The 21,775-nt window shown below is 25.4% G+C and overlaps 1 protein-coding gene across 1 annotated transcript in view; it reads left to right on the forward strand.

Annotated features, from left to right (window-relative positions):
• The window catches only part of LOC135925206 (large ribosomal subunit protein uL1m-like), a 43,190-nt gene extending 22,531 nt beyond the window's left edge, over positions 1-20,659 (forward strand). Inside the window, exons 9-11 of the transcript XR_010571578.1 lie at positions 8,883-8,977; positions 10,316-10,365; positions 20,579-20,659. The gene's annotated coding sequence lies outside the window, so the exon portion shown is untranslated. The remainder of the gene's footprint in view (positions 1-8,882; positions 8,978-10,315; positions 10,366-20,578) is intronic.
• Positions 20,660-21,775: the final 1,116 nt, after the last annotated feature.

Here is a 21,775-nt window from a genome sequence, read left to right on the forward strand (position 1 = left end):
AGGGACTTCACCCCCACCCCCCATTTGACCGATCTTTGGCACTCCTATAGAAAATTATAATATTATCAATTTTTTCATGATTATTTTATTTTGCTTTAATATATAATAACATCTCTGTTAAAGTTGGCGAACTATTGGAATTAATATTGTTAAACGACTCGATTTGAGATTTTTAAAAACGGCCAACTCAATATTTTAGCCAGAAATATACCGCCTAAACCTCGAGATTTTGCTAATGAATGTCCAAACCTTTGTACCACCCATGCTCAAAATCATTAGGTTTGCGTAATATTTTGTTGGATAAAAGTTTGAATCAGCCATTTTTAAAAATCGAGCCGTTTAACAACACTAATTAGAAGCATTTATTCTAAAATCAATGCTAATATTTCTTGCTCTATTAGAGCATGCGTGCTTGTAGCCGCTATAAAGGAAAAAAATTATAGTAACAAAATGTTAGCTAACCACGATTAGAAAACCATTTAATCTGATAATTTTATGATTGTTCAGTGCTTTGAAAATTATTTTAAAGGTAAAATAAAAAAGTTATTAGCTATAGAAAGAAAAATATAGAAAACTAAAGACGCATAATTCTGAATCTTATATTAAAACATTAAGTATAATTAGTACATTTTATTGCTTCATTCTGTTTTGTAGAAGATGATTTAAGAAAGCAGGTTGGGGAGGGGGGGGGGCTAAAGAATTATTAGAAAGAATAATTTAAAATAGCATCATACCAGAACGGAGAATATAGAAGTTCTAAATATTTGTTTGAGTTAATATTTAGTGCCTTATACTAATTAATTCTTCAATCAATTTTATCAACCAAAAAAACCGAAGTCAAATAAAAACTGATACCATGCAAAGCATAAAGTAAGCCAAACTTCGGAACCTAACTTTGATTTATCCATAATTAATAAGTATTTAGCATAGTTTAGGACTTCAACCCATTTGATATATAGTTTTTTCAAAAACCGATTATTGACAAAATAAGATATAATTGTCAAGATTGGCGTCATGATAGAACGGAAATTATAAAAGCACTAAATATCCGGGTGCGCCGATTGTAATGGCGGACCAGTATTTAGACTGACTAATTCTTCAATCAGTTTTTACAGTCAATGAACAGTTATAAGTGAAATAGTAACTAACATGCCCTAAATATCGGATTTAAAATTGCGATTCCAAAATTAATTATGCCTAAATGCATTTAGGCTTCCTATTCCTCGATTCAAAATATTTTTGATTCTTATGATTCTATGATCTTTATGGATATTACTTGTTCTTTTCGGTATATGTAACAGATAAAGAAGTAAAATATTATATTTTAAATCGAGTTATATTTTCAAAATTATGATATAAATCTGACTAATATTAAGTCACAAACTTTCGAAAGCACTAATTTTAAAGCTTGGGCAAATATATAATTAAATAGTATATAATTTAGTTTAACCTTCAGCCGTTTGGACTGTAAAATCAAACAAAAATTATTAAAATTTATATCAAGGTTCAAGATAAACAAAAAATCTAGGAAATTATAATAAAAAAAAATTAAAAAAAAAATATGTAAAAATTTACTAGTACTGTAAAATAATATCGATGCTAGTACCATTGTTACTAACGGCGTTACTTTTTTGAGGAAAACGCCATTTGTTACTTGTTTTAAAAGGTAGCGAAAAAAGCGAACGCCATTCCGTGACTTATTTCAAAAGGTAACAAGTAAAGCGTTTCATTTTTTTGGAGTTTTAAATTTTTTCTTAAAAAATATGGAAAAAATATTTTTTATTTTATTTTATATTAATATATTTTTTTAAATTTTACAAATAATTCAAGTCGAGTTTTTAATTCAAATCAACTATTTTATATATAATATTATTGTTGCTGACTATTATCAGTAAAGATTAATAATCTAACAAATTAAATCAATTATGGTATATTAATTTTTATTCTCTAATTAATTTATTTTTTAAAGAATTCATGTCAATAGTACCTTTCCTTTATATGAAGATGATTTGTCCTTACAACATTTTTTACACAAATAAAAAAAATTAAAGGCATGAAGTCAGCACTTTCTAAATGTAGATTGTGTTTTAATTCAAATATTTCAACCTTGATGTCCAGCAGCTCAAATCCAAGAAAACATATGAAGACAGAGATATGAATTCAGATTAAGTTCTATTAAAGATAAAAAATAGTTTGATGCGCACCTGAATGAATATTTTTTGAAGATGATCTAATAAGTTATTTTGAAAATAAAGATTTTCTTTAAATATTTTTAATAAATTTCCCCAATTAAAATTTATATTTATTCATTAAATATAATGCAACCCTCTCATCCTCTGCGCCAGTTAAACAATTTAGCTCCACTAAGGCTATGTTAAGCACTAAACGCTTGTATCTGATCAAAATTTCGAAAATCAGTTGTTGTCATAAAAAAATAAAAAATTATTACAGAAGGAACTTATTTTATTATGATATTCAATAAGGTGGCCCATTATATTTACCATTATCCTTGGTGTTTAAACATTTATAGATTCGAACCAAGTTTCTAAATATCTAGTGTTTAGATGATGACTTCAACGCCCATTAGTGGGTGATACCTCTTTAATAAACACCATTCTTGACATTATAAATAATTGCCCATTATAGGTTTATATCATAACATGTCAAAATCAGATCACCAAATCTATTGTCTCGATCCTTCCTTTCAAATATATTACCATAGAACTTACCCATCTTGGTTCTCCAATTGGTGATCTCACTGCAATTAAGACCTTTTTAGACAAAACTAGTTCTAATCTAAATGGAAATACAATCAATTTTAAATAAATTACTCGCTCATCAGTCTTTCTTTCTGCTTAAAAATTATTCTAGCATTCTCGAGATTATATATTCTATGAGATCAGCCCCAATATTTTAATACCAAGCTCCTGTTTAAGCATGAGTTGCATATCCACTCAATGGAGGCTATCGTCAATAAAATTTTTAGATAAACTATAGCCTCAGGCCTCTCTTTCATGCAAAAATTGCAGGATCAATTTCCATCTTTCATTCCTCATCTCTCTTGCTGCTTTTATTTCATCAAGATCAAACAGTTCAAGTATAATATACTGGTCAAGATCTTGATCTAGAAAGCGGTATTCACACTTGGGTGAGCAATTGTCAACCTAGCATTATCATACCAATATCTACCCTTCAGAAAGCTTGGGATATTCCCCTAGGGTCTACTCCTTTAATTTCCTTTTATCGAGTGATTCATTAGAACAATGTCCCCGCCAAGCTATGCTGAATTCTAAATCGGGCTACGAATGGCTGAACGATTCAAAGCAAAAATGTTTTTCTTCCTAGTGAAGAACTTATAGCTATCACTCTTTCTCAGGGCGATATATTGCTTCCTTCCAAATGTATTATTAGTTCTTTACTATCTGATTCCAAAGGATATAAAAGGCGCCTCCCATCGTATACATAAATAACTTAATCTCAAAACCTCTTAAAAGGGCCAATATCCTAATATTATAAATACTCTAAAATCATTTAAGTTAAAACAACAACATAAAAATCGATGGTATTCGTCTAACGCCATGGGCCTTCCAGTTGCTTGGAATTACACAGGAATTGATATTTTGGCACGATCCAACAGAAATGCCTCAGCCATTAGTTCGACAAAAATCTTGGAATATTCAGACATCGCTAAGGTTATTTTTATTCCACTTGTCACCAATTCTTTTAGTGTTTTTGGTTTTCCTTAAATTTATCACATTATTAGGGAGAAAATTAAGGCAAATAAGGGGCGAATCGTAATGAAGCCTTTTATTTCAAACAAGCAACGAGTTGATTTAAGATAGTATAAGTAAATCAATTAATATATGGCGTTGCATTGCTATTCATAATTCCAATAGCAATGCAATTGGTCCCACCTTTGTTTACCTAGTTTAATTGATTTTTTTAATATATGTTATCTTTGTATTCTTTTATTTTATTATCTATGGGAAAAAAATAAATAGAAAGAAAATGTATAAGCTTAGTATATTTTTTAAGTAACGTGTTAATTATTTTGATAAACAAGTAACGCGTTTCGTTTTTCTTTAGGTAACGAGTAACGGTGATGCGTTATTTCAAACTTATCGAGTAATGCTTTTTTTTTTGAATTAACATTTACAGGACTAATTTACTATCATTAAAAAATTTAACTTTTTATTATATTTTAAAATATGAAACTCGATGTCTCTGGCTGTAGTTTTGATACTCTTATAATTTAGTAGCGGTTTCATCTAAAAAGTATTCAAATAGGCTTGTGACATCTTTGAAAATATGATACCGAAATAAGATGAAATAGTTAAAGTTAAATTGAAAACGATTATAATAGCTGATTTATACTCAAGCCCTAAGGTTGAGCGATTGTTTAGTAAAATAATACTAATCCTAAATGTGTTTTTACAATTGAGAATAAAAAGGGTGAACGCCTATCTCGTACATAGCGAGTAATGTTTATTCGTCGATTTTTAAGATTATTTTTGTGCACTTTTTAAAATAAAAGAAGAAATTTATGAGATTAGACAATTAAGAAAGGGGATTTATGAAATGGAAGCAAATTTTTATCTAGATCTTAATATAATTTTTTTTTATCTAATCATGATTTCTAAGGATGGGGGAGGGGGAGGTTGCCTCTGTGACTATCACATCGGAACTTCATAAAAATAAGGCTCTGATAACAATAATAAATTAAATCAAATTGGCTTGGAAAATTAATCATACATCTAAAGTGATTTACTAATAAAATACTATTTTGGATCTTATATTAAGATAAATATAAATTTATTCAAGAAAAGTATAATAAATCTAACATGTATTTAGTTTTATACCATGTCGGTGAACTTCAATAGTTTTAGACGTAAGCATAGGCCATGTACTCGAGTTTTCGGCGGTCAATATACACTTACGCTTGCCTAAATCTTCTCTAAATGAAGTGTTAACAACTTCTAAATTGTAAAAATTGCTTATACCACCTTCAATAAGTGAATAACGTCTCGAATATTTATTAGGGTTATCATATACGATATCATTTATAACCCAGCGAAAGTAGGAAGCTGGAACATCCACCATGATGAGTGAAGAATGATTATTTTTTTGTTTGACTCGTTTAACTACGTTGCACCACAAAAATAAACTTGAATTTTCGACTATGTAGACATCTTGTGGAGAGGTTTCTAATTCGAAATATGTGTTGTTGATTGAATCTACTCGATCTAAAGTCATGATTATATAAGTAAAATTATGTAAAAATATAGTATTTTAAATATGTTATGTGATATTACCTTGCGAATGGACATCCTTATTGATTAGTAAAAAATTTAGTGTCGTGAATGTTAAAACGAACATTCAAAATAACTTGCAATTACATAATATGCATTTAAAATAAGTGCATTTATTTTACATGATCTATAAATTTTAAAAGAAAATTACTATAATAAATGGAAATTCGAAATGTATTATATCTTTTGCTCTAATAAAACACATTCCAATTAAATAAAAATTTCTCCTTATATCAATCAAGATCTCCGCTAGATGCTGTTACTGGCGCTTATTATTTGTGCTTATTCAAACACATTATCCTAAATTAAAAAAATTTCTAGATAATTTGTATGAGAAACTTAGATCATATTCGTAACCTGTATTCTATAACTTTTATTAACCTAAATATTTTATCCTTAAGAAAGATAGGAAGAGTAAAATGAAGTTAAAATATTATATTTGAATAATATTTAATATATTTTATTCTCTCATTATATGAGAGACCCTTAAAGGTCCCATGATCAACCATTTCTACATCCTCTTTTTCAATGACGATATTAGGATATTCAAACCAAATTAATAATAAAAAAAAGGAAATTCAAATAGTAAATAAAATACTTATCAAAAAAAGGAAATCATAATCCCCTCTTGCTCCAAAAAGTTCAGATGCTAGTTAAGTATTTTTCATATATTCCAATTTATATTTATTTTTCACATTCACAGCAGAATTAAATACGCTATACTAATTTAAATTCTACCAATCCACCAAACTATTTGAACCTTTTTCAATGCAAAAATAAAGTAAAATATAAAAATATGACATCGATTTGTTTTAGACTATGAGAATAGCTAAAATCTTGTGTTGTTAAATTTCCGATTTGGACCGATTTTTAAAAATGGCACTCATTATTTTAGCCAAAAATTACCTTAAGCCTTGGATTTTGCAAATAGATGTCCAAACCTTTGTGCCATCAAGTAAATTCGGGCGTGCAAAATATTATTTTGGATAAAATATTGAGATAGCCGTTTCAAAAAATCGGTTCAATAGCCGTTTAACATTCCCACTGAAATCATTGTATTGGGATTTATGAAAATTGGGGCAAATTTTGATTACGAATTTCATTAATTAAATGTCATTGTTGAGTCATAAGTAAATTATGAATTTAATATTTTTTTTCCTCGACTCGCAACATGGCAAACTCATCGTTTCAATATTCATATAGGATTAGTGGAAGAATGCTATATACACTTTATCCCTCTCCGGGATACTTTTGTAACTCAAATTAATAAAATGTTCTTGATTAATCAGACAGCACTTACAAATTTGCAAATTATTACCTTAGAATCCTTCTGAATCTATTTCAAATTTAATAAAGAAAAAAATTATATATTTGGAAGATTTCATTGTGGGGATGTTATGCATTACTGGCTGAGTGCAAGCAATGATATAAAAGGTTACATATGGTTGATAATGTTCCAAAAAATACTATGACATGTTTAGCATAATTTCAAACATATTTTTAACCATTGTCTTAATATATAAAAATTATTATATATTTTGGCAACTCTACCCATTAGTATAATTCCATCAATGAAAGAACATTTTTTTCTTTAACAAGAATAAAAACATACCTGAGATAGTGATGTTAAATAGCTCAATTTGAGCCGATTTTAAAAATTCCTAACTTAATATTTTAGTCAGAAAAATATTGCCTAAGTCTAGAGATTTCACAAATAGTTGTCCAAACCTTTATGCGAACTATGAGCTAAATATTCAGGCTTGAATATTATATTTCTGGATAAAATATTTCGTTATTTGTTTTTAAAAATTAGCTCAAATCGAGCTGTTTAACCATACCACGGAGCTACCTCTGAAAAAGATGGAATGAGTGTTAGCCCTTCTTAATATAGATAGGAAATTGATAATTGAAAAATTATCTCAATCCCAAAGAAGATAGAATTTTCCATTATAAATTTATAATATGCTTCTTAATTATATTTTTTCCAATTTTTTATTATACCATAATTTTTTTCATTACTTTGCAAGTTTATATGTACCGAAAATTCTTAAGAATCTTTTTATGCATTAATAAAAATTTGCAACATTCTTTTTTAAATATAATTTAAATTTATTTATCAAATTTTTTAAATGAGTAAAAATTTTATTTTTTTTTTTACAAAGATTACAAACATTTAATAATAGTCATTAATTTATATTTGAATTTGTGTATTAGAAATTGTCAATATTTTATAACCACTAGTCCTCTTAAGATATTCTTAAATAACTCCTAGAATAATTCTAAAAATTTAATTGTAAACACGTTTCCTTATAGAAATTCCTGCATACGCGCTTCTATACGCGCTTCTCCCAAACCAAGCAAAGAGTTTTTCTAATTGTTTCTTCTATAAGACATGTATGGCAAATTAAATCCAGTTAAGATACGCTCACAAGAAATATATGTATACCCTGTTAATCACATCACCCATTATATTGATAGGATATCAAATGGCAATATTAAATTTTATTAAAAACATTTTAATTATTCCGATCAAATATTCGATCACATTATTAGAATAATTTGATTTGAATAAAGTATATTAGTCGAAAAATTTGTCAGAATATTGAATTATTCTAATAATTCGTTAAATATTTGAATTATTCATATTATTCGAATTGAATAATTTTTTCCTTTATTCGTGTTCGAACAAACAAATAATTTACTATGTGTATTCGTTACTATTCGATCAAATCGAATTATTAATGAATCGAATATTCAATTCGTTTTGAATAGGCCGTTAACTTATAGTTTTCAAATTTAAAAATCACTCCCAATTAATAATGTAAAATTGATCGATTCTAAGTCCTCATATATTACAACAGCATAAAGAAAACCAAATTGTAATAATATAAATAATTACAACAAACAAGTTAATTCCACTTATATACATAATGATATCGTTTTTCGATAATAATTTTCATTAAAAATTGTATCAAGATGTATCGAGAAAATAATTGTATCTACTTCTACACCTTGATATATCTTTAAAAGAATATCTATATTTTTTAAGCAATGTATTGATATCGATATTTACATTTTAAAAGTGTCCAGGCCCTTGCAAACAGCATTATTAATTTCTGGATATGCCTATGACCATTTCCAAGCAAAACTATTTTTTTGAAACTGAAAAAATTAAACAGTTTCTTCCAAATAAGGATCAGCTACCTTTATTTTTCTCGCTTTGAAGAAAACTACTTGTTTTGAAATGTTTTATGGTTTCCTTTACAATTATAAAAATTGTTTGTCATTTTTATAATTAAAGGCGGAAATTAGTTTAAAATATAAATTCACTCTAAAAAGGAGGAGACAAAACTTTTTATTAGACATGCATTATTATGTATATCTTAACTTTTTTAATGAATATATTCTTTCCTTTTAATTAGTATTTTTCATTTTTATAGTTGAAAAATATAAGCCGCTATTGGATTTTTATAAAGACATTTAAAATTGCTTTAAAAAAATTAATTTTAATATTTGATAATGCAAATATATTATTTGTAATAAAAAAATGATATTATTTGTATATAAATAAAGGAATAATGGAGGAAGGAGGAATAACTTTAACATTGTTCATTAATCTATTATCTCTCTATCCTTGGCCAACATTTCATGCTCTACATAACTAACTGGTTTTATTTTTATTTTCACTTTTATATATATATAATTTATATAATATTTTAATTATAAGGAATAAAAAAAATTTACCTGAAAAATAAATAATTAACTTTTCACAACTATTAGAAAAATAATGACTATTTTTCTTTTAATTAACAGCTTTTTTGATATTTCCTATAAAACTAAATTGTTTATTTTGATTGAGCGCTAATAAAAAAAAATTATATATATACAATTATGCATTTTTTTAATGCAATTGGTTTAAGAAATGGGCAGGCACTGCTTCTATTTTAAATATGTTCAAATTTATCATTGCCCCACAAAAACACCTGTCATCAAATAATAAAAATAACCTAAGGCCTGGTCAATATTTAAGCCTACAACCCCCCCCCCCTTTTTGACTTAATTAAACCTAGTAATTTTTGAAAGTTTGTTATTTTTAATTTTTTATACTTTACTAATTGTTTAAAGGGAGGGACATTGAAAATATGATTACTAAATGAATATTTCGCACTCTATATGATTTTCCAACATATTAATAAAATTTAAATTTATTGTTTTTTAATCAGCCCGACCGGGGTTTGTAAAAAAATATTTCCAGGCTAAGTTTATGCGTTTATTTTTTAATTTTACGGGTCAGTTCCAATACTTAAACCGAGCTTTAGTCCTGGCCTGAAAATCTCTAATATAAATATGGTATGACCACTCCGTATTTGGGCTAAAATTTTACAGGGAAAAAGTCCACTAAGTTTGCCTATGTTATAAATGTTAAAAAAAATAATATTTTTATTATTAATTAAAATAAATTTAAATAATAATTATAATAAATTATGATAATTGGAAAAATATATTATAAAGTTAATTTAAATAAATTATAATATTAATTATAATATTCGAATGACCTTTTATAAAATATAGCGCGATTTTAAATATATTTTATTTCAAATTTATATTCTAAAATAATATTATATATATAGAAATTTTGTATACTTAGTAACACAGGTAATTTTACATTTTAAAATAGTTTTCTTAATCTTTATTTGCCATCATGTGTTTTTAACAGCCTACAATAATAATATTTTATTTGAAGCATTGTTTAATTATAAATTTAAGTTTCATATATTCTTAAAGATTCCAATTTTAGTAGATATATTAATTTTTCCCCTTGTTAGAATAAGAAGCTTTATTTAACTTTTTGAGATAATTATTCAAATAGCCAAAATATAGATATATGTATATCACTTTTAGTGTACAATAAATATTTAAAATATGATTACATTTATATTGCGTTTAATTTAACAATTGTATATTTACAGTAAGTAAAATTTATTAATCTATATTCTTTTTCCCAGATAGGGACACTTTGCAATACCTTCAGACTCTCCTGTTATTAGTAAATAAAGTAATATTTAATTTTAATTATCCTAATTATAAAAAACAAAAAATTATTTCTGACAGTTTTTAATAAGAAATGAAATGAGCATTAGTATTAATTACTTTGGACAGTATTTAATTTAAATGGATAAAAAAATCCTTTGGTAGGTATATTTTAAATTTCTGACAAATTATTTATTATTTAGTTTCTTATTAACCTTTAGGAAATTTTTAATTTTTCTAAAGTTGTGTTAGATTTTTTTGAATTTAATAATATTGGAACAGTCTGACTAAACTGTAAATTATATAGGTAACTATTTATCAACTATAAGTTCTGATTTATTTTCTTAATAAAATTAACAAGTCATTAAAATTAAATTATTGGTTATATTTAATATTTTATTTAATTTAAAAGTAATGTTTTTAATCTTTAAATGTATCATATTTAAAATAAGTAGAATAAGAAAATAAGATATCGATAATATATATTTCGCAAAATGACGTATTTTATTTTAAAAAAATTTTATTTTTAAATTTGCACGATAGGTTAAAGTTTAAAAAAATTGCCAGAAACAATAAATAAACAATATATTTTCACTTTCTAAATATTTTGAATAGAATTACATTAATTACATTAAAAGATTTAAATCATCTATTATTAGATTAAATGAAACATAATAATTAATTATTTATAAATATATCCAGTAATTATATTTTAAAGACTTTTATATTATAGAAAAATCCAACTTAATTAGTAACGTATGAAAATTATCTATACCTACGCATTTGCAATTAACATAGGTCACTCATATTGGAATTTAAAATGAATATTAAATATTTATATAAAATTAAAAATCAGGACCTCTTTCAGTTTATAAATAGTTGAGATTGATTCATTTTATATCATATGTTATTTTAATAAAAGCTAGCTGGACAATTTTTAATTAATTAAACATTTTTATAATTTTATTGCTCAATTCAATTTTTATAAATACTGCCCAAAGCATTTTATTTTCTGATATTAGAAATACTAGGAGAGAGTGGAGAATATGTGCGAATCCTATAAGGCGAACGTCTAGAAAATACTTGATAATATTAATAAATCATATTCCATTTTATTCCTTTTATTCATAAAATAATTTTTTAAACATTTATACTTTTTTGACAGTATTAATTTTGCTAAAAAAAAATATGGGAAAAGGTGAGATACACTCGAAGGGTAACCTTCATATGAGGCGCTTTTAAGCTGCAAAATATTTATTTTAAATATAAAAATGATATATATATTATTGCTGATAAAAATAAGCCATTATGGAAAATAATTATTAAAGATCATGAAATTTATTGACAATTTAAACATAAAGAATGGATTAAAATTGCAACAGAATCAATGTTCTCCATGAGAGCATTTATTAGTTAATAGCAGGGATGCGAACCATCAAAATTTTTGCCCTGGTTCGGGTTAAGGTAAAAAAAAATGGTTTGGGTTCGGTTCAGGGAAATATTTTTGAAGCCGGGTTTGGTTCCGGGTTCAGTTCGTGTTTAAGAATTTTTAATTTAAATCAATTAAAAATCTAGACATAAATTTGGTATAAAAAATAAATTTTTTATTTTATTTATTAGTAAAATATAGTTAAAAATATAAAGCAGTCATGTATCAATTTTAAAAATTTTATTTAGACATATTTCTTTAAATTTACATTATCCAATATAATAATTTTTACTTTGACTTGTTCATTTTTTTTTTCTTTGGGTTCGGGTTCGGTTTGAATCCCTGGTTAATAGTATAATATTTTTCTTGCGCTTTCTTAAATATTTATCTTGATGTAGACAATTTAAAATCTTGTTTCATTAATCTTGATTTATATCTTTTTATTGTTGCATTATCCAAGTTTGCTTTCTCCGTATTAGCTAGCAGGACAGATTTTCATTAGATATATTAATGGTTTCATCATTTGTTGTTTCTTTTTTCTAATATAATTTCCATATTCAAATTTCAGTAAGTAGAAGCAAATTTTAAAAATAACGCTCAAAAAGTTCATACGAACCTCTGAAAAATAAGACCCTCAATATCTTTAAAATTTAATTTTATGGTAGTTAAAACATATTTTTTGTTCAAATAAAGAATATGGAATAGGGTTTAATCTTTTATAAAAGACAATTATTGGATAATTAAAACCTTTTTAATCTTTTACTTTTGATAAATTGCAGCATTTAAAAAAGTTACTTTTGAGGGTATAAATCATATATTTTGTAGTAATATATATATTTGGTTAAAAAATTAACCATTAGCGTTGAGCACTCTAGAAGAAAACCACAAGGCTCACAAAAACCTCTGGCTCATAAGGTTCCCAGTCTCCCCTACCCATTTTATTAATTTACTTCCCAAAATTTTATAAATACTTTCCTAGACTTTAATTTGTTGATAATAAAATTCCTACCCATTATGATTAATTTATTGTTCAAAAACAGCCTATATAAAACACAATTACCTATATTCTTTAATTCATATATACCTTAAAGGCGATCCGGTCAAATGGTTTCCGAAAGAGTTCGGATTTTATTTGTTTATAGCAGACTTCAAATTTCTTTTAGATTTTACTATTATATAGTTTCAAGATTTATTGTTTTTGTTTGTAACATTGAGATGATTATTGTTTTCTTACCCTCAGTATACGTTTTATGAACTCTTACTAAAACTTAGAGGCCCTACGAGAGAAATAACAGAGTTATGATTTGAGAATTCCTGTAATTTTGATATTATATAATTAACTCTTCAGTATTATCGTGTAAAATGAGGCCAACTCTTGTGGTGTCTGGCAGACAACATCTGCATGAAAGGATATAAACCTCACTCAAAAATTTATATCTACCCCCCCCCCTATTCCTGCTGCCTTCAGTGGCTATATTTTACATTATTACTTACACCTTTATAATTATAATGATACTTTCATAAATTTTAAAAAGAATAACTTAAATCATTAATGTTCTACTACCAACTATCAAAATATTGTGAATGTAAAATTATTTTTTAGAACTTGAATTCAATTAAAACCCCCCTCAATTACAATGGATGCATTATTATAGTATAATACTTTGTAAGAATATGAGTTTACTGATAGCATGTCCAACTCACTTTTAAATTACATTTAAAAGGATAGCAAAAATTAACCAGATAGTTTTATTTGGAAAATAATGTCTATAATTGTGTGCAATGTGTAGATTTGGTCGATGATTACCAATATCATTGTATTATAATAGGTCTATAAGAAAGGTATTAATTTTTACAGCAATATATTTTTCCCTATTTCATCTAAAAATTTAATAGATAACTCCCCAATAAATTTATCCTACCCCTAGCCTACCACCCCCTTAAATGCCTACCCCCTCCCTCCCCATCAAAAAAAATGGAAGCAAACTGTTCCTACCCTCCTCAATCCGTTCATATGGACGCTGCTGACACACAATTTTAATTTTATATCTCTATTCTTCTTTTTTTTGACATATATAACAACCTAAACATTTATTTTTAATTTATTGTGCTTAGATAAAAAATAAATAAAAAAAGGATCAAAATAATTGTAACTTGTGCTAAAACTAAAATAAATTTTTAAACTAAATGTAAATACTGAGTAAAAAAATATTTAGTCGATATTATGTTAAAATCAATGTATTTCATAAAGTTAATGTTATTCTTCAAAATAAATGGAAATTTTTTAAAAAACCTATATTAACTAAGGTTTAAAAAATATTTACAAGTATTACTCTTAGGGAGTTTGTAAGACCCAAGCTCGCAAATGACTTAAATTTTAAAAACTACTTAAATCGAATCTCGCCATATTACCATGGATTAAATTATAAGCTGATTTCGTCGCCTGAGAATTGGAATATTTTATCTCCATTTTTATAATTTTACAGGAGAGCAATTTTAAAAATTAAGTTTCTATTCTTTTTCAATAAAATGGTTGATTGACATAGTATCGGCTTTAATTTGAGTTATTTTATAAATATTTCGAATTTTTTAATGTAAAAAGAATGGTATAATTATTAAAAATTGATTTGTAAAAAAAAGTCATTTTTGGCAAAAAGTGGATATAGAGTAACCTAATTCTCATGCGACGATATTCCCATTCCATATTTATAATTTATTATAATAAATATAGTGATCAAAATTTCTCAGTTTCCAAATTTATAAAAGAAAGATTTTTCTCTGTTTCCCACTATCATATAAAATTAAAGTGTCTGACCAAGAAAATTTTTTTTTATCATTTCTAAATATTTTTAAAATTGTTAAATCAGTAGCATTGTTCGGAGGAGGCGCATAGGAGCACAAGCTGGCTAAAAACTTTAAAGAACCTCCTGAAAAATATTTATATTTTTATAGATATGTTGCAAATTTAGATGGAATTACTTTTTTGTCAATTTTTAGTCATTATTTTATTTTATTTTTTGTTCATTTTAGTTAGAATTACCTCTTTTGTTAATGTTTGTTTTTATAAAAAATGAGCCTCCTCAAGTTAGAAAGCTAAAATTACACTTACAAAATTTGAAGAAGTATAATGGTAATGTTATAATTAAAATTACAATCTGTATAAAATAAGTCTTGATTAATATATAATATTTTTTTTACCAAAGTTTTAATATCGATAATGTATAAATAGAATTGACTTACGTTATTTTTTGAATAATATGAATAGCAGAATATGTCGAAGGATTGAGGTTCTGTTCTTAGCTTTGGTAACCTAGCTTTATGAATATTTTTATATTTGTTTTATATTTTTTTTTTTATTACTGGTAGAAAGAATACTTTAACTATTACTAGTTTGGATATAAAAATAACCGTATTTTTTGTAAAACAATAATAATTAATATAAGAAAGGTTTTCCAGTATTTTTTTAATGTAATCATACAGCTAGATAACCAAAGAGGAGTCCAAAACCTAGTGCATTTTGGCCGATGAATAATAGAGTACTATAATTTTTATTTGAAAGTCTTCAAATATGTATAATTATAGAATGTAGGCTATTCTATATGGATGATAAAATATTTTAAGGTAAAGAAAATAATAATTAAATTTTACTTTAACACTTTAAAAGAAACTTTAAGTATATTCTTTTAAAAAGTAAATGAATAAATTTTTCTATAAATAATTGAATTTGATCGATGAATCAAAAATCAAGTTATAATAATTATTATATTTTAAAATATAAATAATTTATCTTTAAAACGCCTTTTGGGCTGATTTTTTTAACAAATATTATTATTGCTCGGGAAAAAAAAATAATTTATTCTCATTTTTCAATTTTTATTTTGATTTCAATTAATAATCATAAGATTTTTTTTAATATCATAGCAAGTTAGTAATTTCTTGTTTTTGCTAAAACTAAAAAAGTTTGGAATATTTTTTTTAAAATAATATATTTTAAATTTAGATAAAAAGATGAGCTAGGTCACCCTCATCCCTCCCCATTTAAACATTTAAAATAAAATATACCTTTTTTTGTCTCGAATCTTTCAACAAAATACAAAAGTTGAAGGGCACAATAATGATTAATATGTATAATATAACTTTATATAAAGGAAATATTTTTAAAAAGCTTTTAATTTTTCACACAAAATTAGTAAATTTTTTTTGATAAAGTGAAACCAAAAACTTGACCTCATTGAAAAGGTATATAATCTGAAACCAAAAAAAAATAGAATTATATACTTCTAACTGAGGCTAAAAGTCGCTATAATTAATCGTATAACCTATTCTAAATTATGAAATAAATTGTACATGTATAATTAGTATTGCTATACTAATATAAAAGATTGCACAGTCCATTAGAAACAATAATTTCGTAGATAACTAAATTCATTTGATTTTAATAGGTAATGCGAAGATCAGTGCCCAAAAATTGATGACAATTATTTTGATCTAAAATTATACAGCAGTAATTTCCTAAGAACGAGGCTCGTTATAATTACTACAATTTTGCAAAATCTTTTTTAATTTTAACCGTGAGATAGATGCAAGTTATTTTTTACCATAAAGAGAATATAGATATTTTTCCAGTAAAAATTTAAAACATAGAAAGGGAAGATCTGGCTAAATGATAAAAAAAATATTTAATCGACTATTTCCAGATATACTAGGGGGTTTTGTCTCTTAGTAAATGAAGGTAAGAAAAAGTGGGCCTGCCTCTAACCGGGTAAAAGGTAGACTTTAGTTGGATAGAAAGATGATTGTCAAAATTATATCAAATCACATATAGTAACAATAAAAAGTGGGCATGCCTCTAACCGGGTAAAAGGTAGACCTTAGTTGGATAGAAAGATGATTGTCAAAATTATATCAAATCACATATAGTAACAACGAGTATACATTATAAGGGAACCGAATAAAAAAATATAGACCCTGCCAAAAATAGATAATATAATTAATGATGAATATATAGTTTAGAGCAGAGTTGTTAATCGCTACTTTTAAAAGTAGCGCGCTACCGCTATCGCTATTTATCAAAATAATTAGCGAGCTACCGCTAACGCTATTTGTCAAAAAAAAGTAGCTCGCTATTAGCTACTATTTTTAAAAGTAGCTTTAGCTACTTTTTAAGCTACTTTTTATAAAAAAAATTTAGAAACAATTTTTTATATTTTATGCTTATAATGTTATTGTATAGTAAATATATAAAAATCAAATTTATAAATATTAAAATATAGTTAGTTTTGAAAAAAAATTTATGTAATAAAAAAAATATTTATGGTAATCTGTTGCATTAAGTTTTTACCTTGTGTTATGTGTCCAACTATCTGCCGTGGTACATATATATATGATATCTCTGATAACTCTACTATTAGAGCATCTTTCATCATATCTGCTATTTTATTAATTAGTGTCTGGCGACATAAAATGTACCAGGGGATAGAGTTTTAATCATCATGGTAAATGATGGATTATCAACGAAGGACATTGACTGAAGTGTATCAATTATAAAATCAACAATAACTATCAGCCAATTTCTGAGAAATATTGGCATTTGTATTATTTATCAATTTGGTTTGAATTGAATTAGACTTTTTGGATGTGGAGTCGCCTATACCAAAATTATTTAGATGTTTCTCCATTTCCTTAGACTATTGGCATAAACAGTCTTATAAAATAAATACTATTAGAATGTAAAAATGACAATTTACCTTTAGGTGTTTCGTGAGGTTACAATTTACCTTTAGGTGTTTCGTGAGGTTATAACTGGATTGATTTGAGGAAATAATTTTTTTACATTTGAAACAAATAAATTTGAAGCCATTTTTGGTTTTTGTATTTATTTTAAAAAACAAATCTAAAAAATAGGAAATTTGTATTATAGCTATTAAGAATTTTCTTCCCTGGCATCTTCCATTTCATTAATATCATTGTTTGAATCACTTTCAACGATTTGGGTATCCATAAGCAATGACATTTTAAATTATTAACACGTGATTTAGGTTTATAATACAAATGAAAATATAAATTACAAATTGAAAATATATATCAATTTCAAAATTAAATAATAAATCATAAAAATTATAATTAATTATGATATTGTATTTAAATTTTTATGTTTATACTTACCTTCATTATATTTTTTGAAATTCAAAAAAAGTAGCGCGCTAAAAAATTAAATAATTACAAAAAAGGTAGCCTCTATTAGCTATAGCTACCAAAAAAATAAGCGCGCTAAATAGCGCGCTACAAGTAGCCCGCTACTTTAACAACTCTGGTTTAGAGAAGCCAAAATATAAAAAATAAAGTTACATAATATAATATTATAAAATAATACTACAAAATAAAGAATACATAGTTCTAAAAACAACTTAAAAATAAGAAACATAAATGCATAAAAATAGAACAGGTTTTTAGTGAGAACCTCAGCCAAAATTAATGGGCTAGTAATATGTTAAAAATTTTTATAAGTAATAAGAAATCCTTTTCTAAAGATAGAAGCTTGAGAACATTATAAATATCTAAACCTTGTTAATTAAAAATAAAAAGTAAGTATACAAAAAATAATGATACATAATAGCAGATATTTTATAAAAATAAAATTATATATATTACATTAATAATCTTTAAACCAAACCTAATTGCGAATCAACCCCTATTTCTGAACTGTATTTGTAATCGATAAGAAAATTCTAAAAAGAGAGAACCGATACGTTAAAATTTTAGATTTTAAATTATATTTATTAAAATATATATTTCATTATTTTGCTCAATTACAAATATTTTTTTAATGAATATAAATTTAAATTTGTTACAATAAAATAAAGGTAACTTATTTTATTTAATCTTTGTTTGTTTTTATTTTTATAAGCCTTTTATATATTTCTTACTAGACATTAAGGGATACGATATGAATTTGTAAACCAGAATAAATCAATATAAATTTGTTATATAGTATAGAACGGAATTAAACGGTTTTAAAATTTAAAACTAAGAACCGGAAATGGAAGTGAACCATTTTACTAAACGGTTCAATACCTTAGTTATTTATGACTATAAATATATGTCTATTTTTCCAAATAACTTATCCGTTTTCGCGATAATTAACAGTTGAGGTCTGCAAATAAAAAAATTCTCAGACCTGGCCCGTCCCGGTGAGAATTTTGTTTTTTCCCCGCTTGGCCCAGTAAATTTTTTACCCGGTTCGGTTTTAATTTTTCACGAAGGTTGCCTGACCCGCCTGTTATTAAATTTTTCTTAAATACAAGGCCTAAACCAATATATACTTTGTTGAACCCCAAAATAAACAATTTTTATAAACTTGGGGAGTAGTTAAATTAAAAACACTATACTTTATGGATTATTATTTCTATGGAATCAGAATTCATTATTATTTATTTACTATGATATTCAAATTATATTTTTTTTATCCGAAAATAAATAAAGAATATCCAAAAAATAAAAATAATTTTATTGGTTAAAATAAAAGGGGTGACATATGTTACTTTAAAAATATATGAACCTCATCTTAACCCAGTAAGGTGAAGCCAAGGAGGTATGGTATATTTTCTATGAATATCTTTTATATTTTAGAGAAAAAATTAGCGTTTAATATTCACAACTTAAAAAAATTGAGCTGATTTTTTAGTAGTCAGTATTCAACCCAACCTTTATCTAAAGGATGTTAAAAAGATGTCGTAAACTACTAAGCCACGTGGATAAGTTTAAAATTCGATATAAATTTGAATATATTATGAAATTTTTCTAAATGGTCGTTCTGAAGCACTGGCCATTTTTAATTTTAATGAGATATGCTCATTTTTGACTTTTATATATTGGCTGATAGATTACTCCATACCTTAAAAACCATCATTGAATTTTTTTTATAACATATTTTTTGTCCCATTTACGTTATTATTTCTATTAATTTTAATCCAAGGTAAGGGGAAAAAAATTAATATTCTTTTAAAATAAGAGATAACGGGGAAAAAAATAAAAGATAAAAAAAATTTATATGCCTAAAAATCTGTTTTTTTTTTCAAAAGGTAAATTATCATATGTAAAATAAAAGGATGAAAAACTATATTTATATAGATTTTAATAGAATAAATTTTAAAAAAATCCTTGGTATTAATTCCTTTTAAATATATTATTTATTTTAAGAAAAAAATTTTTGAAAGAAAGGCCAAAAGATTTTTTTTTAATATTACTTATTTCAATAAATATATATGCTTTGAATCGAATGACCTAAAAAACGGCATTTCTAATATGTGAGTGAATTCTCAATATTATAAAAGGTTTAAATTCGAGCCTTATTTAGAGCGAATATTGTTTTGTTTAAAAAAATGATTTTCATTGGATTTAATTTAAATTATTGGTTTCAATTTTTTTTTAAGTCAAAACAAACTGTAAAAGTCAAAAATAATATAGAAAATTTTAATATTCGAGCTAGTGTTGTTAAGCGGCTCAATTTAAGCCGACTTTTAAAAACGGCTAATTCAATATTTTATCCAGAAAAATAATACATGAAGGTTTTATTTAGAGATGGCACAAGGCTACATCTATTAGCGAAATCTCGAGGCTTAATCAATATTTTTCTGGCGAAAATATTGAGGTAGTCGTTTTTAAAAACAGGCTAAAATCGAGCCCTTTAATAACACTAAATCGAGCTATAGTCTCATTTATATAACGTTAGCTATGAAATAAAAATTTTATTTAAATATATCAAAGAATTTGTGTAAGCCTTATTTTATAAAATAATCATTTTTTTCAGGGATGCAGACATGGTATAGGCATCTGGCCGCTTACAATATCAGTAAGTATCGATATCAGCCAATACTTTTAATTTTGACCTATACCGGTAACCCAATCTCAAATGATAATTAACCTTCATAAATTTAAAAACACATCAAGGTATGTATTTATATAAAAAAATCATATTATAATATCTAAACCGTTAAGAAACAAAATGCTTTTAATTTTTTTTCCTATATCTTTTTACTCTTTTTACATATATAGAGGGCTGTTAAAAAGCCCGATTCAGGCCGATTTTTTAAAAACGACCTGATTAAGATTATAGCCAAAATAATAACCTCAAGATTTGGATAATAGAAGTCCATACCTTTCTGTCGCCTATAAGCAAATTTTAAGCCTTATATAATATTATTTTGGCTAAAATCTTAATCAAGTCCTTTTTAAAAATTGACCCGAATCGGGCTTTTTAACAACCATATATATATATAAATTTCATATATTAATTATAAATAATAAATAAATAAATAATGATAATATTGATGAATTATATCTTTGCTTTTTTTCAATAAATAGTATGCTTTTTTTGGTAGTTAGTAGTTTTGGTATCGGCTAAAATAAAGTGGTAACAGTGTATCTCTGGTTTTAGTAAAGATGTTTCTAAAATGGAATCGATCTAAATCCGAGAGAAGACCTCTTGTTTCTTATCTTAATATCAGGTGAAAATCTAAAATAAAAATAAGCTTAGAAAAAAGAATAAAATTACATAATCAATGTGTTGTGAAATAATATTAATTTTTTTTTAGAAAAAAAATTGACATTTCTCCGAAATTAATTTAAAAAATAGGAATAAATAATGGCATTATTCGCAAGGCTGATAAACAGGATCTTTTTATAATTTAGGGTTCAGGGTCTAGGAATTATTTTTTGATTTATTTTCAATTATAAACATTATTTCATAAAAAAAAAAAATTTGAATCATTTATTATTGTATTGTGCAGCGCATACATTAGAGTTAGCTATTAATGATTCTTAAACAAAATATGCCACAACTATTATTGGCAGAGCAAGGCAAGTTGTTAAAATTTTAAACCCTACAAATATTAGAGTTCTAAAATCATCGAAAATGTCTATAGCAATAATGGATGTATAACAAGATAGTTCTCAAGTTAATCTAGTAGAAACAAAATTGATTTTAATAGGTAACATAGCTGAGGCT

This window comes from Gordionus sp. m RMFG-2023, chromosome 2, assembly GCF_954871325.1.
Source record: "Gordionus sp. m RMFG-2023 chromosome 2, tfGorSpeb1-WG-v2, whole genome shotgun sequence".
Taxonomy (NCBI): domain Eukaryota; kingdom Metazoa; phylum Nematomorpha; class Gordioida; order Chordodea; family Parachordodidae; genus Gordionus; species Gordionus sp. m RMFG-2023.